General features: G+C 34.0%; 1 protein-coding gene across 5 annotated transcripts in view; it reads right to left on the bottom strand.

The window, feature by feature from the left end:
• LOC129948214 (palmitoyltransferase app) overlaps positions 1 to 20,571 on the bottom strand; it is a 94,114-nt gene extending 73,543 nt beyond the window's left edge. The window contains exons 1-2 of one of the 5 annotated variants that reach the window (XM_056059119.1): positions 19,669 to 20,570; positions 19,427 to 19,593 (exon numbers count right to left, since the gene is read on the bottom strand). The gene's annotated coding sequence lies outside the window, so the exon portion shown is untranslated. Of the gene's footprint in view, positions 1 to 18,708; positions 18,874 to 19,426 lie in introns of those variants that run through there. The other 4 variants (XM_056059120.1, XM_056059122.1, XM_056059117.1 and 1 more) reach the window with 4 other exon arrangements.
• Between the last annotated feature and the right edge of the window lie 1,041 nt (positions 20,572 to 21,612).

Raw genomic sequence — 21,612 nt, 5'->3', positions numbered from 1 at the left:
AACTAAAAGAGTAGGAACAGAGGAAGAGCAAGAATTCCTCGTGGTTTTTACGAGTAACAAAAATTCTTACTACCTTTGGGACATTTCAGTATTTTTCGCCGTAATTTTTGGTCATGTAAAAATTTTGTTAAAGATCCTTAAGAAATTATTGAGACCGTCCTAGTTGGCTTTCTCGTACTGCCAAACGCTTCTCTTTGGAGCTCTTTCTTTAATTGGATTTGTTTGACACGAGAAATTAGCAGATATTACAGTGTGGTCCGATTAGCCTAGAGGAGTCAATACACTGATTGAGAATTTATAAGAATCAGAAGTGAAAAACAAGTCCAGTTTATTATCTACTCGGCCGTTAACGTCTGTGTCTGATATACGAGGAGGCTCATTGACAAGCTGAGTAAGATGGTTAAACTCAGGAAAAATCTCAGCACACATTCCTTCGGGTGTTGTCTGGCCCGTTGTAAATATTGAAATCGCCCGTAATAACGATTTCAGTGTGAGGACACAGGGAGACAATTTTTTGTATGTAGTCAAACAGAGCAGCAAATTCCTGAGAAGTCGAAACTCTGTCCAGGTTCTGGGCTTCCATAAAGAAAACAATAGTGAATGATGTGCGTATTCCCGAAAAGTTTTAGCCACATGAAATTAAAGAGGGTGTGGTGCAGTGACCGTATTGTGCTAAAAGTTGATATGCATCATCATTCCTAATATATTTGGAGAGACAATGGTGTGAAAAGAATAATGGCACCAAGAAATATCCATGAATAAAAAGTTCAGCAAGATCGGAATCTTCACCTACTTGGGTTTCACTCAATGCCAAAACGTCTGGTCTGTTAGAAATAGTGTGGATGTACACAGACAGAAAATTCGATCTCTGCCCACGAGCATTACTACAATCAACGATAAAATAAGCAGTCATTACAATATAAAAAAAAATCCTGAAATCTAAACTTCAACGCCTGTGCCAGTGAAAAGGTTAATAGCGTGCTTTACCTGTCAAACTGACTATTATAAGGAAAAAATGTATAATTTGTTTCAACAGCTATTTTACCAGCATTTCTTTTAACCTAGAACTTTTCTAAAACATTCAAAAAGTAACTTTCAAACCCTATTAGCGAAATGACAGAAGACTTAACTGAACAATTGGACACAATATGGATGGATAAGTATCTTATAATTACACTTCAATTGCTTCTAAAATATTAATGAATCATGTTGGTAGTACCTGACTTTTCTTTATCTATTGCTTGTCACAATTTCAACAAAACATTTTATATTTTTTTTTATTTTTCAATTTATTAAGTTTGTTGTTGTTTTAAGTTTTGTTTTGTATTTATTAATTATTAGATATCATAATCGATGTCATTCTATTTTGATGTCTTATCAACAAAGTTAAAGAGGAATGCCATTGAAAAATAGCATGACGCGCTTTTTTTATGATATTTGCTATAATAATAATTATAGCACTTAACTTTTTTAAGGTCGAACAATTTAGAGCGTGTGCTATACTTGTATAAACTAAGGCACGTCATTATTATTGAGTACTGTTATTATTATTCAAGAGTAAACTTTAATTTTTTAAAGTGAAAGCATTTCAATTTATTTTTTAAAAAAATATATGCATTCCAAACATGCATCTTTATAATTGACTAAAATCAATTGGAATTAAAATGCTAAGGTCTTACACACTTGACGCTGAATGTTGAAATTAAAGTTACCTTGAATAAATGACATAAAGTAATTTTACGTTGATTACCGTTGTGTGTATAATCTGTCCAATAATAATTTTAGGAGATAAATATTATGTTTTTAGTATCATATGTTTTTTTTTTAAAGCTTGATAACTTTAAACAATAATTCTTTAATGGCTTGATGATCGTTTGAGATGTTGCTTTTTGACAAGGCCGTTTAATCAGAAATAAACTTTATCACTAAAAACCTTTAGATGGACGAAGTAATCTATTACCTTCACGAACAGATTTATTTGTTTACAAGGTAAACTTACACAATTTTGAAGCATTGTTCTGACTTTAGAGAGGTCTTATGGGTACATTTATTAAAATTAATGAGATCAAGACTGAGCTTTTTATTTTATGGCAAAGAATATCCCTTATGAATAACGCTTCCTGAGCCTTTCTACGTGTTTGTAACGACGTCAATTCAAGTAGCGGGCATCTTGCTTTGTAGCTTGGGCAAAAATCCCATCGCATTTTGTAAAATATGTATCTAGTGAATCGTCTTTTAATTTTTTTTAAATCTATCGATTTCGTTTTTATAAAACGGATTCCAAATCACTAATGCATACTCAATAACAGATCTTTCTAATGAATTAAAAAAATTTAATTATACATAAGGATCAGTAAAATCCTTAGTGTTCCTTTTAATAAATACCATAAGCGAATTAGCCTTTATAGAAATAAAATCAATATGAGACTTTAGCGAAAAAGAAGAATCAAACACAACTCCGAAGTCCTTAATTTTATTAACACTTTGAATATCGTTTTTGTCGAGATTATAAGTATATCGAACAACAGAAGCTGATTTAGAAAACGATATAGTAAAACACTTTCTTGTATCAAGTTTGATTTAATTTTTGGACACCAGTCATGAATTTCAGCTTGAAGATCATCGCATTTATTTTTACAATTTACAATTATTACAATTGCGAATCACATCAACGATGTCGTTTATATAGACATTGAATAGCAATGGCTGCCGGGAGGAACTCCTGACGTGCATTCTATAAGTCTAGAGAACTTACCATCAATTGAGACCCTAAGAGTTCTATTAACAAGATAGGAAGCTATCCAGTCAAGCAGTTTTTAATGAAAACCAAAGCATTTAGGTTTTTGAGCAAGAATTCTATGGCTTACAGTGTCGAATGCTTTACTGAAGTCGGTATAAACTGTGTCAACTTGACTTTAATTTTCTAGGGTATTTACAACAAATTATGAAAAACATCTAAATTTGTTACAGTTGAACGACCAGAAATAAATCCATGTTGTGATTCAGATAGACTAATATTTACCAAAAATTCAATGTTAGATTTTACAAAGCTATCAAAAAGCTTTGGAATAGCCGAGAGTTTACAAATACCTCTATAATTCTCGACTATTTTTTTTTTTGAACCAGACTTAAAAATCGGAATCAAAAAAGATTCTTTCCAGGCAGGTACAAAATATCCAACAGATAGCAATTTATTAAAAATTGTTAGAAGAGGCAAGCAAAGTGAAGATTTACAATTTTTTTAAATTATAGATGGAATTCCATCAATGCCAGGCATAGAGTCGCTATTAAGAGTTTGTAGGCCTAACAGCACCTCATTGTAATTTAACTGGATCAGTCCAATATCAACCAAATTACTCACAAATGTGAAATCGGAAGAAGAAATGTTGCGATTCAAATAAACAGATTCAAAAAATCTGGCAAAAAGTTCCAAGTGTGTTTCGATAACAAAAGATTGTATGCCATTGAAACTGACATTTTGTGGAATTCCTGATGATTTTCTTTTAGAGTTAAGGGAAGTCCAAAATGATTTACTGTTCATTTTAATATTGTTTTCGATTTCAAAAATATAATTTCTATATAGAAATCTACTCTTCCTTACTTACTTACTTACTTAAGGTGGCGCCTTGTGAACTAGGGCCTCGGCCAACAAACTTCTCCATCTAGCTCGGTCCCTAGCTAGATGTCTCCAGTTTCGCGCTCCAAGTTGGATGAGGTCACCTTCCACTTGTGCGCGCCACCTGATCCGCATGACAACGCATCAGCTTGTCTAAAACCTTTTTTGACATCGAAAGGTTCTGTTAAGTTGTTTCCAACCTTTATGAAGCAGCGTGAAATCTCCATGGTCATCCTGCACAAACGGACGAGTTTGGCAGGGATGCCAAAACTAGACATGGCTCTATACAGCTCGTCCCTGTAGATGCTGTCATATGCGGCCTTGAAATCGATGAAAAGATGGTGGGTGTCGATTTAGTGTTCTTGGGTTTTTTCCAGGATCTGCCGTAATGTGAATAGAAATCTACTCAGCACACAAAAATCCCTTCCCACTATATATTGCATAATCATACTCGTTATTAGTTTTTTTAAACTTCGAAAACGCTTTATTTTTTTTTTGTTTTTTAAAAAGTAAAATCTTTTATTGTAGAAAGCTTGCTTTGATGTATGTTTTGGAGGAACAAATTGGTCAAAGCCAGCATAAAGCAGATCAACGAACCTATTGTAAGCAGATTTAAGGTCAAGATGTATAAATTCACTATTCCAATTTACGGAAGATAAGTAATTTTTAAGTTCAATGAAGTTTGTTTTACTGAAATTAAAGCTTTCATAATTAATTGAAGAGAAATCTTGGTTATTTGGATAGTCATAAGTACAAATTTCAAACATAGTTTCTGAGTGATGAATAGAATTGTTAAGCAAGGAAAATGAAGCTTTGGTAACATTAACATTAAAATCATCACAGTTAATAAAAAAAAAGATCTAGAATCTTGTGTAATGAGTTTTCAACATTATTAATTTGCAAAAATCTCAGAGAAAATATGTAAAAATAATTTCAAAATCTTTGTTTAGGTTATTAGCAATCATCATATTATCAGTTTTAGACCAGGTCCATACAATGTCAGATAATTTAAAATCGACTAATATACAATGTCATTACAATTAAGTTCGACATAACTTACAATAAAATAAATACTTTTTTTCAGAATTAATTTTAAACTTAACGCAAATTTCTTCAACATTTTTAATAAGCATTATAACAATGGAACTACATAGATTAGTTAGTAGTTTAACATTCTCAGCTGTCAAACCATTTACTACAACCATCAACATTTCCAATACAGCTAGAAAAAACACCCTATATTCAAAGTTCGAATTTTGTTTCCTGTTTAGTGTTTTAAAACAACTTTTCTCCGAGATAGTCCTTAATAGCCTTAAAGTACCTTCACCTCTCTGATAAATGAAATCCTTCCCGAAAACCTGGCAACTTTTGGGTCATGGTTTTCGTTTTCCTTTATTGATTTCAAAAATACTATTTATCATTTATTTTTATTTGAAACCAATTTTAAAAAAATCAAGTACACACCTTTGGGGACTTGAACAAATTCCCAAGTGATTTAATTTACTTTATTCATCCAACGTTTTCTTTTATTTTTTTTTGCTTATTTATTTTTAAAATATATTTTCATACATACATAGATTTTAATTTGTTTTTGTTGGTAGATAATATAAAATAAAACTGTTATTACATTTCAATCTACGCTTTGATAATTTTATTAAACCATAAACACGCATGAAATAAAATAATTATTATTTATTAATCGGTACTTTTTTCTAGCCCCAAAGGTGTAATTTTATTGTAAGTATGTCACTCACTTATACTCGCAATCATGCGACATAAAAAAACGATATGATGACTGATAACAATCAGGAAATCACTAAGTGCTGCGAAAATTTCCATTGAAAATGAACCTACAACAAAAATATTTAAAGCCTTTATTATGTTTTTTTTTGTTCCTATTTCAAATCAATAAAATCTTCTCCCAACGGGTATAAAGTAAAATAACAAAGGAACTCTTTTTAATTGTTTTAAAATTTGTGTTTTTATTTGTTTTTCTTGAACATTTTTTTTTAAATTATACGGAAACAAGTCAAAAACAAAAAAGTATTGATATTTTTGATCTATTTTGAGTAATTACTTTTTAAAAGATTGATTAAAAATAGAATAGTTGGGAAAAATTTTGAACTTCATCTTTTAGTCAAGAACTTCACCTAAGGGGATGGATTTTAAGGGACCCTCAAATTCCACATCTTGAATCTACTCATATTTACAGTGACCCCCACGACTAATCGGACACAGAAAAGAAACACTTTAACTTTGTAATTTATCTATTTAAAAGTATAAAAGGTGTAGAAATTTACCTCTGATTTATTAAATAGAAAATCCTTAAGTTCATTTTTTATTAATAAAATCTTATGTAGAATTAATAAACAAAACAATTTAGACTAAAAACTAAAACAACTCTAATATTCCGTCTCCCACACATAATCGGACAGTTGCTTCTGATGCACTGTAGAGTGCTCAGTAACAGTACTTCTACCATCAAATTCAGTTTGGTTTTTTAAAAGTTTTCCGCTGAACCTTAAAATGGCCCCGAAAGGTATACAGACGTCTGTTGAAATACAAAATTGGTTATAACGCATATTCAGAATGGAAAATCAGTTCGAGACATAATTTCACTTTTCAAAAATGAAGGTAGGATCCTTAATGTTAGCAGAAGAGGACAGGGGAAAAAGTTAGATATGTACGAAGAAAAGCTGATTGTCCGGCAAGTGAAGGAAAATTCTTCCTTATTCTCGGAATCTCTAAAAGTGTTTTTGATGGAGACCAGGAATAAAGAAGTGAGGAACGAAATGATCCGAAGAGTACTGCGAAAATAAGATCTGAATGGCCGCGTAGCTCGAAAAAAGCCATTCAAAAGTGAAAAAGAATAGAAAAGAAAAGCTTAAATTTGCTAGGGAACATTTAACTAAGGATACGTCATTCTGGAATAAGGTAACATTTCTTGAATTTGTATTGTTTGTGTACGGATGCACTTTTTAACATCATAGAATAATTTTTGTTCACAGATAAAAGCAAATTTAACTTGAAAGGATCAGACTGACGAATGTTTGTATGGTGAAAAGCAAATAAAGAATTATCTCATAAACATACTCGGGCAACTGTGAAACATGGCGGTGGGTCGGTCATGGTATGGGGATGTATGTCGAGTTCTGGTGTTGGAAACTCACACTTTGTGGAAGGTAAAATGGATCAAAAGGGGTACATCAGCATTTTACACCAACATTTGGTGCAAAATGTCAGTAAGCTTGGAATAAGAGACAATTTCATCTTCTACCAGGACAACGACTCCAAGCATACATCTTACACACCAAGGTCGTGGTTGTTGTATAATTGTCCTAAAGTGCTTAAAACACTTACACAGTCCCTGAACTTAATGCAATTGAGCATATTTGGGATGAATTGGGACTCAAACGAATTTTCGAAATATTCAGGGGCTAAAAACGGGTCTTTAAGAATAATGGACAAAAATACCCCCTAAAGCTTGTTCAATACCTCGACGCCTTGAGGCAGTAATTTAATCAAAAGGATACGCCACATAATACTAAATGCAATGTGTCCGATTATTTGTGAGACATTAAATTATGGAGTTCTTTTAGTTTTTAGTTTCTTTGTTTTGAATAGTAATTTAAAATGTTGTTTTTGTTTATTTAATTTTGCTGATAAAATATGATGTTTAATTTTAACACTCCTATACATTTTCTTAGAGAAGTTGCACTGCGAACATTTTCCTTTTCTATGCCCGATTATTCGTGGGGGTCACTGTAAGTATTTCCTATTCTTCGTGTCTCTAAGAGTATTTGTTTTATACAAAAAAAAATAAACTTACATTTGGAAATTAATTGGGAAATGTTGCCCTTATTTGGTTCTGCACGAAGCCGCCTTCAAATTATCACAAAACACAAAATTCCATAAGTGTAAATTTAATTTAAAACACTTACAAAAATATTATCTTTACAATAACTAAGAAATAAAATAAAAATTTGGCCCACTGGAATGATAGCCCAAAGTCCTCCAGAAAGTTATATTTCGAAATTGTTAACGTTTCAATTGGACTCTTAAGATTAAGAAGGAACTTAAGACAACTTAAGATAATGGGAGTTGAGTACCACAAGGAAGTGTCTCGGGACCAACCATGTTATATACGGGTGAATAATATTCCAGTCATAATCAATGCTTTAATTTTCACTGTTATTGGTGCCATAGTCCAAAAAGTCTCCGTACAGCAGCCCAAATTTAGTGTTTTTTTTTTTTTGATAAAAAGTACTAGGAATAAATATAAAAACGAAATTGGTAACATTAAAATAAATTATTTTTCACCTTCAACTTTAATTTATATAACCTAGTAGCGTTCCTAGATATTTAAGGAGCTTTCAACAACGTCAGTTACCAGGCGATCACAACAGCAATGGATAAGTTGAAATTAGAGAAATCACTCATAGATCTTATAAGTCTCATGCTCAAAAGCACTCCCCAAGGTGGGGTCCTTTCGCCTCTTTTATGGAACATGGTAGTAAACGACTTACTAACATCATTGAAAGCAGAGGGTTTCAGGGTGGTTGCCTATGCTGACGAACGTTGCAATATCTGTATCTGGGTAACACCCCCAAGTTCTCTCGGAACTCCTACAAAATTCCTTAAATAGGCTAACAAAATGGGCTAAGTAATGTGGCTTGGACGTCAATCCACATAAAACAGAATTAATACTCTTTTCAAGAAGGTATAAAATTCCTCAGATTAGCCCACCTAAAATTAAAGGAATATCATTAAGCTTTTCCGACCAAGCTAAATATTTAGGCCTCATTTTAGACAGGTAAATAAATTGGAAGGCAAATATTGATGAAAGAGTAAAAAAGGCTACTATTTTACTTGTAAAAAGGCCATAGGATCAAAATGGGGCTTCTCCCCAAAAATAACCCACTGGCTATACACTTCGGTAATGAGACTGATACTCATTTATAGAGTTGTCGTATGGTGGACCGCACTTGACAAGATGGTAAATCTAAATAAGGTCATCAAAGTCCAGAGGTCAGCAGGTATGTGCATCACAGGAGCACTTTGCTCAACACCAACAGCAGCACTGGAAGTGCTTTTAAACCTAACACCTCTTGACATCTTCTCCAAAATGGTGGCAACCAACTCATGTGTGAGGCTTAGAGCCACCTCTCAATGGAACAGTAACAATACTGGACATACTACTATTCTAGACAATTTCAGATCTATCCCAGATCGCTTAGACTATACCACCCCAAAAATGGTATTCGGTAAAAGCCAAGTAATGGCGATTAAAGAGGCACTATCCTGGCTCAAAGAAAACGTTATATCTTGCAAGGATATACAAATCTTTTCGGCCAGCCAAGTCGCTTTTAAATCTCTCGCGTCTGTCTCCACAAACTCTCATATAGTCCACGATTGTCGATCATCTCTGAATGAGATGACCGAAAAGTTTAATATTCACCTCATTTGGGTGCCGGGCCACAGACACATTCCGGGAAATTGCAAAGCCCATGAGCTCGGAACACTTCTGCCTAATGTTAGACAAAAACATAACATAGGAACACCACTTGCTACATTCAAATATCTTCTCAAACAAAATGCTCTAGAATCAAAAAATGCTAGATGGTCACAGAGTACAACATGCCTAGCAGCCAAGCAAATATGGCCAAGCATAGACTTAGTATAAGCTAAGCAGACAAAGTATAAGCTCTACAATTGGAGTAATAACAGGACACTGTCTCATAGGAAGACATGCTCTGAGGCTAGGGGTCTACACAAATGACTTCTGTAGAAGCTGCATGGACGAGAAAGAAGAGGAAACAGTCCAACACTTTCTATGTACATGTCTAGCACTCTCCATTAGAAGGAATAACTTTCTCGGTAATCCCTTTTTCGATAATACCAGTGAACTGGCAACGATTGACACAAAATGTCTCTCTAACTTCATTAAAAGTACAAAATGGTTTGTTTAAGTTCATTACTCTCACATGAGTAACCTCATTAGTGGTATCACAATGAACCCTTGAGGTCTAGATGAGTCAATGACATCTGGACAGCCACTCCAACCTAACCTAACCTTCACCTTCAATTAAAAAAAATTGTGATTGTGATATTCAAAATTCATGTTTTTAATATATTGCTATACAAATTTGTCTTTGACAACTGGTACACGTCCTTACCGCTGTTAAATTATCTGGCAAAAAAACGATTCCGGATTGACAATAGAATTGTGAAACTTGCTTCGACATATGTCAGCAGCAAACCGTCTTTTGAAGTCCAACACTTCAACATAAAAGGAAAAGAGCTACCAAACTGTATCATGCCCAAACGCAGTCATGACATATAAACGGCATATGGATGGAGTTGATCTTTTGCTCTTATTGGATACTATAGAATACAAATTAGATCACAAAAATTTGATAGAAGAATATTCTTCCACATGATCGACATGATAGCCGTGAATGCGTGGCTATTGTACAAACTACTAAGCAAACTAAGCACAACTGACAAACGTGGACAACGCTCTTATGTCATGGAGAATAATCTACAATTGAAGAAATTGAAAGGACCTGTTGCCATAATGCCATCGAAGGACGTTCGATTAGACCAATTAGATCACCTTCCTGTTTGGACCACACGACAGTTCCAGACTGCCATGGAAGATCTTATGTGGAGTGCCGAAAATACAAAGTAAATAAAAACAAAAACCATGCAGTAAGGGGTTAAGGTTTTCTTCTAAGCTTAATAAAGCCAGTTTGAGTGCCTCACGAATCATGAAAGACTGATCATATTAAAAAGAATAGAGAACCGCTTAAATTGAATTATGCATGTACTAGGAAAGAAATCTGACCTATGTAGCTATCCAAACAAATAAATATTGTTTAAGAACCAAGTCCTGAAACCATGGGTTTGTACAAAGAAGGAAAATGCTGAACTCATCCAACAAACCTAAAAGAAAGCCATTCGTGAAATAATAAATGCCCGTTGTTATAAAAGAATTAGCGATCTACATCGCAACTTTAAAATTAAAGTGTTTACAGAAGAGGTTAAAAATATACTCCAAATAAAATCTTAAATATGCGAGACAATATTTGAAAACTAAGAAGAACTCATGAGCTGATGCTCTAAAAGCTATAATATTCCCCAAAAGTTGATGATAAATTAAAAAAGAACTCTTTTGAATATTTCTATCGGGTAGAAAATTCTAAAGAAAATCTTATTTAAGATAGTTTCAAATATTAATTAAAATGTTTGTAAAATTTACATTAACATCATTACTTTGTAACTAAAGTAAATAGGGTTGCACATTGGTAAAAACTAAAACAAAACCACAGTTCAAACATACCGTTTACTCTCATGTAATTGTTGTCTCGTTAACGTTAAACGTTCTATAATATGTACAAACTAAATAAATAAATATTGATTTTTTAATCTGCCAACTTCAGGAAATGCTGTGATCACTTTGAACTTGAACTTGTTGTTGATCTAATGAATTACTTTAGCAAACTTTTTAAAACAAAGAGAACGATAATTTATTTACTGAACTTTAGCTTTAGAAGGTTTGTAAACTTGGCTTATTTCTAAGTGATGGCATCATTTATCTGAGTAGGTGGTAAAATAAGTTTTTTTTTTAATTTTTATGAATTCACATAAGAGAATGAATTATGAATTGTATGGTTAACGTGTTGATTCATCGAAATTCCAAAAATGTCTTGATTTTTCAGAGATTTTTTAATCTATCGATTAAAGCAGTTTCTGTTGAAATTTTTTATCTAAAAATGAATTTTAAAACTAAAAAGTTAATAATGTTGACCAAAGAGTAGTGAAACTAGGAATTAACTTTGATATCAGAAATAATCTTTCGACAAAAGAGAAGTTTCGATTAACGAAAAGTGCCATAGAATTTGGGCTTTCTAAAATTGGAAATAAACTACAATTTAATCGCCGGAGGTGTTTAGGTCCCTTACAACTGATCGACTTATATTGCAATATTTACGCTAGTTAACTATATTTTCAAGGTGTAATTAATCTTAATAGACACAGTCTGAGATATACTTTGAAAAATACGAATAAATTGCAAAGTTGCCTTTTAAATTGGGGAAACACTTTTACTTTTCACTTTTGAAATAAAGTCTGAAAAATTGAAATATGAAAAGTCTCTTTACTTTTCAACATTTGTATGTATAACACTTTGCTATTTACTTTAAAGGATATTATTTTACAAAGTTGCAAAAGTAAAAAATGTTTTGCGAAATAGGCCTAGGTTATTCTAATGAGTTTTACAAAGCCAGTGACCAATTATTAGGGTTGTGGCTGTTTTTATTTTATGACTTACTAGCGGCCCTTCTCGGCTTCGCACGGGTTGACATAAATAGGTACAGATGTTAAAATTATAAGCATGCTAATTGAAACGACCATGAATCACTAAATTAGAAAAAAATGTTATGCTTATCTCAAAGCCTCCTTGTACATTACGTTGGTTGTGGTATTTGTAGTTGGCAACAAAACGTATTGATTTTTAGAAGATCCTACTCGAGAAAGTGCCACATACAATTGCCCATAGGAAAAGCATTCTTTCCTTAAGTCAATACCAACTGTTTGTCCATGGGAGCAGAATTTGAATATTTGAACGGCCGGTATATAAGTTCATCTGAAACAGTGTGGAGGATTTACCCGTGCGAAGCTGGAACGGACCGCTAGTAGTAAATATAGCCTATGTTATTCAGTGATAATGCAGCTTTCTAATAAAAAAAAAAAAAAAAAAAACAATTATTAAAATCAGTCCAATACTTTTTGAGTTTATTTGTTATATTCAAAAATACAAATCTTTCTTTGTCTTTAAAACGTTTTTTGGTAATAATTCTCAAGTAATGTGTGTTTATGTGCCATTTTTGAAAGTTATTTATAAATAAAGAGTTTTCCAATAAGGAGTTAAGAACTTGGAGAATGACAGCCACTGCTTCAAATTGTCAATCGGCTTCAATTCTTGAGTCAGATTGTCTTTATTTGGTGGAAATCAAGATCCTTAAGTAAAATAATGTGCTCTGGTCGATCCCCAGTTCTCGGGACCGCCATGGTATCAACTAATTTGGATAGTTTGCTAAGGACAGCTTGAACGGCAGTAATATTTTCTACCAACCCGTTGTTTCGCTAACACAGAAGCCTCAAAAAACAAATATGTAAAAGCAAATTTGTATTAAACTTATTATTGTTTCTCTATTAGGGTAAGAATTACTATCAAAAATTGGAGCGAGAGCTCTTAAACTTTCGGTCACCGACTCTATATAGGACGGTAGAAATTTGCAGATGTTGCTCATTTGTAACTAAAATTTTAAATTTACTTAAAAAATTGACATGTTATTTAGATGTTTAGAGAAAGGGTGTGTTCACAAAATAAATTCAAAGTTATCAAGTTCAATTAGAAAATCCGTTACTAATGTTTTTTGCCTTCGAGTTTAAGTCCTATCAGAAAAGCTAATTCACTTGTTTTTCGAAAGAGTCTACTTGCTAAAATCCAAATTTATTTGAAGACAATACTTATCTTTATTTTTTCTTGAGATATGGACCAAAAAACATAATAATATCTCACTTTTCTCTAAAAAAAAATAAGATTCCAAGGACATTTGACAAATGAAACAACTTCAAATGGGAAGTTTAAAAATGGTGGTGTTTGTAACAAACATCATAATTTTGATGAATCAATAAAACAGAAACTGAAGTTTTATAGAAACAATCATTAATTTTAATTGTAATAAACTTTTTAGAAAGAACTGATAAGGTTTGCCTCGATACCTATGTACATATATCAGCTTTGATTTCTACATATCTGCGTTTCCAAAATTTTCTATAATTTGCAACTTCTACTAAGCCAAGGATGGATGGTAAGATGCCTATTCATTTTACAGTGGCCAATGGTAAGATTTGTTACTATTCTTAGGTTATTACTATTAAGCTTATGCAATCCTAGAAACATTTTTAGTAGTAATAATAATAGGTCCTAAAGCCTGTCATCAATATTCTCATCGTTTTTGGTAATATTTCGTGAGAAATGCTTTTGCCTCCCCAATTTTTGAGCGTTATTTCCAAATAAAATGTCAGTTTAATTTTGTATTGGTGTGAACCAAGATCAGTACACAAAATAATGTGGCCTGAGCAATGTCCAATTCTGGAGATGTGGAATTAACTGATTTGGATCCTTTGCTAAGGATGACTTTTTCGCTGACACAGAAGACTCAAATGCCGGTGGAAATTTGCAGACGTTGCTCTAAATAAATTGATAATGGCAGTTGATACCCGTGTTTTTATTTTGGAAAATCTATCGATAGTAACTAGGATTGTACACGAATAACAAAAACAATATCCGCAGTATGAATACTACCTATAAAAGTTAAAGCAGAATCTTACTACGGATGGGTTTTTGACATTTATACTAGACTCGAATGGATCTTATGTGATTTCGTTCTCAAATGTTGGCACGATTGAAATTCGTATCTCGGTAGCTCTGTTCGTTGAGTAGTTGTGCATTTTAAATGTGTTTTCCATTGGGGAAAAAATCAATCTGTTACTGTTCATTATTTAGTTTTCATAATGAAAATGAACTAACTGAGCTTATTTTGCAAGAGAACAAATTAATTAAGTTTTGCTATGTTTCCACCACAAGTTTATCTCAGTTAAGATTAAATAAATCTTTTTGGTGTTTCTAACACACAAGAAGATTTGAAAATGATTAAGTTTAATAGCACTTTCTAAAATGCAAATGGTGTTTCGATGTTTCTGATGAAGTGCAAGTGAGATAGTTTGATTCGTGTTAAACAATGAAGAACTGAATAGCTGAGCACTATATAAGAATATGCTACCTATTGCACGTGCATTTTTTTTTTAATTTGATTACAACAAAACTATATTTTTTATACACAAACATGCAAATAAACCGACCATAGGAAAAGCATTATCTTTAAAATCAACTCCTCCACACAGGTTTTTCTTCAAAAATTTTGTGGATCAAGCTCATTTTAACTCGATTCAGGTATATAAAGAATTGAGGTGAGCTTCAAGCTCGCTTCAACACCACATGATAATGTAGTAGTCTACGAACAAACCCCTTCCTTTAAGCAATTGTGAAATAAACTTTTTTTTTATAGAATCTCAATTTCTAGATGTTTTCTTACCATTTCTTCTTGAAAATTGTTTATTTTATAGTTAGTTAATTTTAGTTAGTTTAGAAGTAAATTTAAACTTTTCGATTTTCACAAAACTTTCTTCTATTTGTGTTTTTTATATTATTATTCTGACAGATCTTCTTTCAATTGTACCAATTTTTAAATACAAAAATCTGGATACTGCCGATGCGTTTTCTTGGGAATTTTCTACTATACTATTTATAGAATGCCAAAAAACACGGGTGAAAATTCAAATTTGTCAAGTTCCAATTAGAAATTGAGTTCGAGTCCTATCAGAAAAGATAAGGCACTTAATTTTTTAAAGAGTCAACCTGCAAAAATCAAAATTTATTTTTGAGACAATACTTATAAATATTTATGCGTTTTTGAGATATGAGACGACGAAAAGGTATCCCACATTGAAACATTAAAAAATGTCAAATTTTTAAATACGACAAATACAAAAACGAAAATCGGACATCATAATTTTGATGATTCAGTAAAAAAAGAAACTCAAGGTATTTTTCGATAATTTTAGAAACAATCATAGATTTTTATTTTGCTTGTAATAAACTTTTTAAAAAGAACTGATAAGATTTATTTTGAAGTGATATATTAGCCTTGATTTCTACATATCTATATTTCAAAATGTGTTAGTCAATTCTATTATTTTCATTATCTATTTTCTTTATATTCAAGTTCAAGTTTGAAAATAAATTCTTTCAAAACTAAGTAGATGAAACTTTGAACGATATGTTGGGTGTAGTAACAATATCATTTCTCGTTCAGATGCGCCAAATAGTTTTCAGATTGAGTATGCGAAACCTGGCTTCAAAAATAATATTTTAGATGCTCAAATTTCAAGGGAAGAATGTTTACATCGATGGAAAGGCTGCGGGCTCAGATGGTTTACCCGCAGAATTCTACAGATATGGTATAGATACTCTTGTTGTATCTCCAACAGCAGTATTCAACCAAATCTTAGAGGGAAGATCCATCCCAAACCAGTTCAGCGATGCCTTGATTTTCCCAATTCACAAGAAGGGAAGCACTGAAGTTCCGAAAAAATACAGATGAATCTCGTTTTTGAACTCGTCATATAAGATATTTACTTCGATTCTGCTCAGCCGTTTAAATGAATGGATACACTCTAATAATCTACGCAGTCAGCTCCAAGCTGACTTCAGATCAGGATAATCCACCGTCGATCACATTTTTGTACTCCGCTCGATTACAGACTCGTTTCTATCGAGAAATAAGAAACTATTTGCATTCTTCCTTGCTTTCAAAGCTGCTTTTCACACCGTGGATCGCAATGCCTTATTTTACAAGCGTTACCTCTTAGGAATGTCGCTTAAGTTCGGTACAGTATTGGAAAGACTATATACCACCAAAGCATCAGTGTGGAATGGCCAATGCTTATCAGAGTGGTTCCAAACAAAATCAGGAGTTAGACAGGGACGTGCACTCGGTCTAAGCTTGTTTGCACTCTTCGTTGATGATCTCGTCGAACCATTACCAGCAGAAATCGAGAATGCAGGCGTTAACGTTAAAGCTCTTCTTTCCGCTGACGACATTGTCCTACACGCGTATACACCGCAGTCCCTTCAGCTAATGATAATAAGCTTGCTGAATATTGTAAAGAATGGCGGAGAAGGATCGGGTGCAGTGAGCAATGGCACTAGAATTGTGAAAGAACACAAATATAGGAGTCTGCTTTACTAAGAACTTGAGCATGGAAAAACATCTCACTGACAAACTTGTTAAGGCGAAAACAGCTATAAACGTAGCATGGCTTTAATAATAAGAAAATTACGCATTCCAGTAATTTTAGGGCCTTCGAAGCTGTATCGAAATCAGTTATGTTTTATGCGGCGCAAGCTTGGGGAGGTCGGAAATATGAACAAGTGGAAAAACTGCTTAGATTTTACATTAAACGGAATTTCCACCTTCTTTCGAGTACGCCAAACTACATGATCATGTTGGAATCAGGTCTATCGCCTTTATTTATAAAAACACTCAAGCTGCAGGTCGATTAAATATTCAAAGCTCTGGATGTGCCAAGTTATCGTCTCCCAAAAAAAGTAGTTCTTCAAACAATCCAATCCCGAAGTGGATGGTTTAAAGGCTAGTTAGAACTTGCCGAGCAGGTGGATGCTGACCTAAACTAAAGCAACCTCTCCTCTTGGAAAATTATATCGCCTAATAGCTCGTCTGGATGAAGCCTCAAGAACGCAATACACGGAGCAAGCCAAAAGCCCACTGCACCGCATGATATACAGTAGACTAGACTACGATCCCCGGGAAAGAAACTACTTCCACGACAAATATACCATCGAACAAATTTCGTGCATGTTCCGGCTAAGAGGAGAACTCCTTAATCTGAACTACATTCCTCACCGAGATGACTTATCGATTTTATGCAACCTGTGCAACTTAAATGAGCGCTAGGATTTTTTTCATTTTTTTTTTTTTGGCGATGTGCGATACTGAGAAAAATAAGAAGAGGATAAGTCTTCTCTTTCAAATACTGAAATCATAAGACTTCTACAGGAAATGGAAGTCACATGCCGCATTCTAACGGCTAATTTGAGAAAACACTTTTTCATGACAAGAGTAACTCTTGGAGAATTTGTCAATTTCTCGCAAGAGGCAGTACCCGTGAATAAAACTAAAGGTGGCACAGGCAGGGATCGAACCCAAGACCACTGGCATGACAGTCCAACGCACTCACTATCATGCCACGAGTACTACTAAAAATATAACCTTGGATTGTTATGTTTTTCAACATAAAAGTCTGCAAAAATTTACTTTAGAAACATTCCATGAAATACGATAGGTTTACACATTTCCCATCCCACTCCACTTCACAATTTAAAACAAACGAAAATAATGACAATTTATTTATATACTTTATTATTAATCATTTCTGTCTATACATCCATTCCATTATCATTTATCTTTCTCCCAAATAAAGAACCCACAACGTATGGAGAAAAGATAATAAAACTTCCCAAAAAAACAAAAAGAACACGCAAAACACAAACGTTCCTAATAAAACAACAACAAACCCCAAACCCCATGGAAGGCAATGTAACGTGTGTCCCATATTCATATTCCTTATAAGATATACGCATCCTCATTACCAAAAACTTTTACTTTTCCCTCCAGAGAGAATCAAAATGATTATGGTGTTGTGACGACATCAAATTCAAAAAAATTCAAAAATTCTGAATGAATTTCTGTAGGCACTACAAAACTATGAAGGAATGGAAGTTGAATGCCAGAAACAGAGAAATCAAATAAAATAAACAAAAAACTAATAAAATAATTATACAAAAATACATAACAACAAAAACAAAAACTAACCACGTGCATTCTGCAGATGCAATCAATTGCAAAATGAAAAAAACAAAACTACATATTATGGCACCTGTGTGGCCAATCAAGAGAGACGATGATGATGATGATGATTGTCCGTCGCAATGCTTATAAGACGACACAACTAACATCATCAAGGTATTTCTACGACACATTTGAAGGTTTTCATTTCCAAAATTCCAGTGGCTTTGACCTCCGAAAATAAAAATAAAAACAACAAAAAGAAATCAGAAAAAAGTAAAAAGTAAAAACAAAACGCGATTGACCATAATCTAATTTTATAGCATAATTTGACGACATTTTGTGGCCTGCCACACTGAATACATTAATAAATGTGCTTTTTGGCAACCTCAGCACAGGGCCACAACACAGAGTCATATTGACCTCAATAGATGAGGGTCGAAGGGAGTGGAGTCGAATGGAAAAAGGAACTACAGAGAGGTGTGTTGTGAAAGGTAATGGAGAGGAAACGAGGGGAGACAGAAATTCGCATAACTTACATCACTATAATTATCATCATTGGTGTGGTTTTAAGTCAAGAAACAAGATACCTACCCTCCTCTTCGTAATCGGTTGGTGCAAGTGCAAGTGCACAATTTCACTGGTTGATCCATAATTATTTATTCATTCAGGGAATTGAGAAGGAAAATGCTGCTGCTGAGGCGTTAAATCACTCAAAATTAAGCTCTCAATCTCGCTCCCTCAGGAAGACCCACAACCAAAAACACCGAGCAGCGAGCGAACAGCCCAACCGAACCGACCGAGCAGACCGACAGACAGACAACCAGAAACAAAGACAGAAAAACAGAGCACATGAATCAATCCAACTGTGAACTGCAGTGGTTCTTCATTCTTTTGTCTCTCGTGTATCATCGTCGTCGTCGTAGTCGTCGTGTGTCGTGTGAGTGGCAGTGGGATGGGACATGGGAATGAGAATGAACATGGACATGGTTCCGGAAGCGGGGTCATGCTACAAACTATAACTATAAATCTCAAGCCCGAGTTAAGTGGTCAGTAATGCGGGGATGGTCGTCTTCGTAATTATATGAACTAAATCAATACTCAATTCATCAACATCAGCAAAAGCAGCTTCACACACTTTTGTAAGCACCGAACGCCCTACAGAACAACCGACGCACCGACCGACAAAACAACCAAACTACAAGCCTTGTATTACAATCGCAGTCAAGTAGTGGAGGCGATATGTTATGTGAATGTGTCGCTGTCGCTATCGTACCTAGTTGTTTTATAAGAAGAACCAAGAGTTACTTACCCGCTTTGACATTCCAACAGAGCTTCTCCGGGTTGCTGGACAGAAGCATGCGAACGAAATGAGGAAAATAAGTCGAAACAAAACTCAAACTGAACTGGAACTGCTGAGTGCCTGGTGTGGTGCCAGTGCCACTACCACTACCACTGCCAGTGCGTTGTTCGAGTGGCCTGAGATTTTTTTTTTATTTTTTGATCCAAAACAATTAAAAATTTCAACAAAATAAAAAAAAAGGAAAAAATTACTTCGTCGTACGTCGTCGTTTCGTTGTCGTGCCCTCGTTTTCACTTCGCTTCTTCTTTTTTCTTTCTCTTCTCTGTGTGTTAATCCTTTTCCGGGCAAATTGTATTTTTTCCGTGCGATGCACTTTTTTACTTTATTTTATTTATTTTTGCTGTGATTCACATAATTTTTTCGTCATTTCACTATAACTTCCTCCCGTGTGGCCCGTGTACCCGTTCCGTCCCGTCCTAAACCAAAAACCTACAATAATTTCGTTTTAGAGATTTTTATAGAAGAGCCACAAATTTTGTTACGAAGCTCGAGCGAGCTTCTCTAGATTTTGAAGAGCTACACGACGAAAAAATAAAACTAATAATTTAATTAAACAACCTTGGAGTTGGAACTGGAATCTTGTTTTTCTTTAATTTTCACTTGGCTCCCTTCACGACGACTCTGGCGTAATTTTTATTATATTTGTGCTCGTTGCGTTTGGCTTTTGGATTTTTGCTTTTGGGGACTAAATTGAATTGTAAAACTTTAATAAAAGGAAAGAAAGAAAAATTTAGAGATTTGATTTTCACGTGCGTACACACAGTGAGTTCCACTTCCACACACCTCGTCCAAGCGAGAGTCCGAGAAATAAATTCTTTTTTAGTTGATTTGAGAAGGAATTTAAAATAATAAAACTTGATTGGTATTTTTCGTGGGTGGTTTCGAAATGGGGATTTTTCTTGTAATTTATTTGCAAGTTATGTATTTTTTGAATGTGTTGTTGTTTTGTGGAGAAAGAAGAATAAAAGTTTACTTGGCAAGATGTTTGGTTTCTTTTCTTATTCTTTTATTTTATTGTTTTTCTATTTCACAGAGCGACACACCGATGACCGATCACGACGATTTGAAGACAACGAAGGCAACCACAACACGAAAACCGAATCAGAGCGACAGCGAAAAGCGACAAATTCTTGGAATGAAATGTCAATTGTGTGGAATGTAATTTTTGTTGAAGTAGCGCTGTTGGAAGTGGAAGTTGGAATATTGTTGCTCAGTTGGTGTGAATGGGGTTTAGAGAAAATGGCGCAATTTATTGGGGTGAGACTATATTCTAGAATAACCTAACGTTTACATTGCACATAAACATAAACTTGAGGGGTCGAGTAAAATAGGCTTTTGTGAAAAATACTACAAAATAAATCGAAATGCAAGAAACAGAAATTGGTGCCTTTAACAGCGTGGAAACATCTGCAATCACAGCTGCACTAGCATCTCTAAATGTAGACAGTTCGCTTCGGGAGTTAATTCATTTAATGCTGACAAGCAGAATAAGTAACTAAAAACTGGGCAACTCTACTGGCAGACGATTCGTTAATAGAGGGACACCACTGGTGTTTTATCCCCTCTCCTCTGAAACCTATTGGTAAATGAAATCGTAATTGTTCTGGATGCGAAGGGTTTAAGGGTGCGGACGACGTTGCTATAGCAGTTTCAGGAAAGCATCTTAACATTTTAAAATAACTCTTAAAAAATGCCTTGGACAGACTAATACTTTGGGCTGATCGGTGTGGGCTGGGTGCTAACCCACACAAAACCGATCAAGTCTTATTTTCGAGGAGATACAAAATTCTGTTTGTCAACCCTCCCTATATTAAAGGAATAAAATTAAAATTCTTGGACTAGGCTAAATACCTTGGGTCTTATTTTATATAAAAAATTAAATTGGAAACGCGATGTACAGGAAAGAGTCAAAAAAGCTTCTGTAGCTCTCTTTTCTTGTAAAAACCTTTTAGTAATAAATGGAGCTTACAACCCAGAATCACGCATTGGCTATACACATCAGTAATCAGACCAATTTTAATGAATGGTGTGGCAGTATGGTGGACTGCTTTAGAGAAAGGAATAAACCAGGATAAATTATATAAAGTCCAAAGTTCAGCTAGTCTATGTATAAGCGGATCGCTTCACACTACCCC

This window comes from Eupeodes corollae, chromosome 2 (genome assembly GCF_945859685.1).
Source record: "Eupeodes corollae chromosome 2, idEupCoro1.1, whole genome shotgun sequence".
NCBI classification, from domain to species: Eukaryota; Metazoa; Arthropoda; class Insecta; order Diptera; family Syrphidae; genus Eupeodes; species Eupeodes corollae.
Note: the sequence above shows the minus strand (reverse complement) of the source record. Positions and strands in the feature narration are given on the sequence as shown.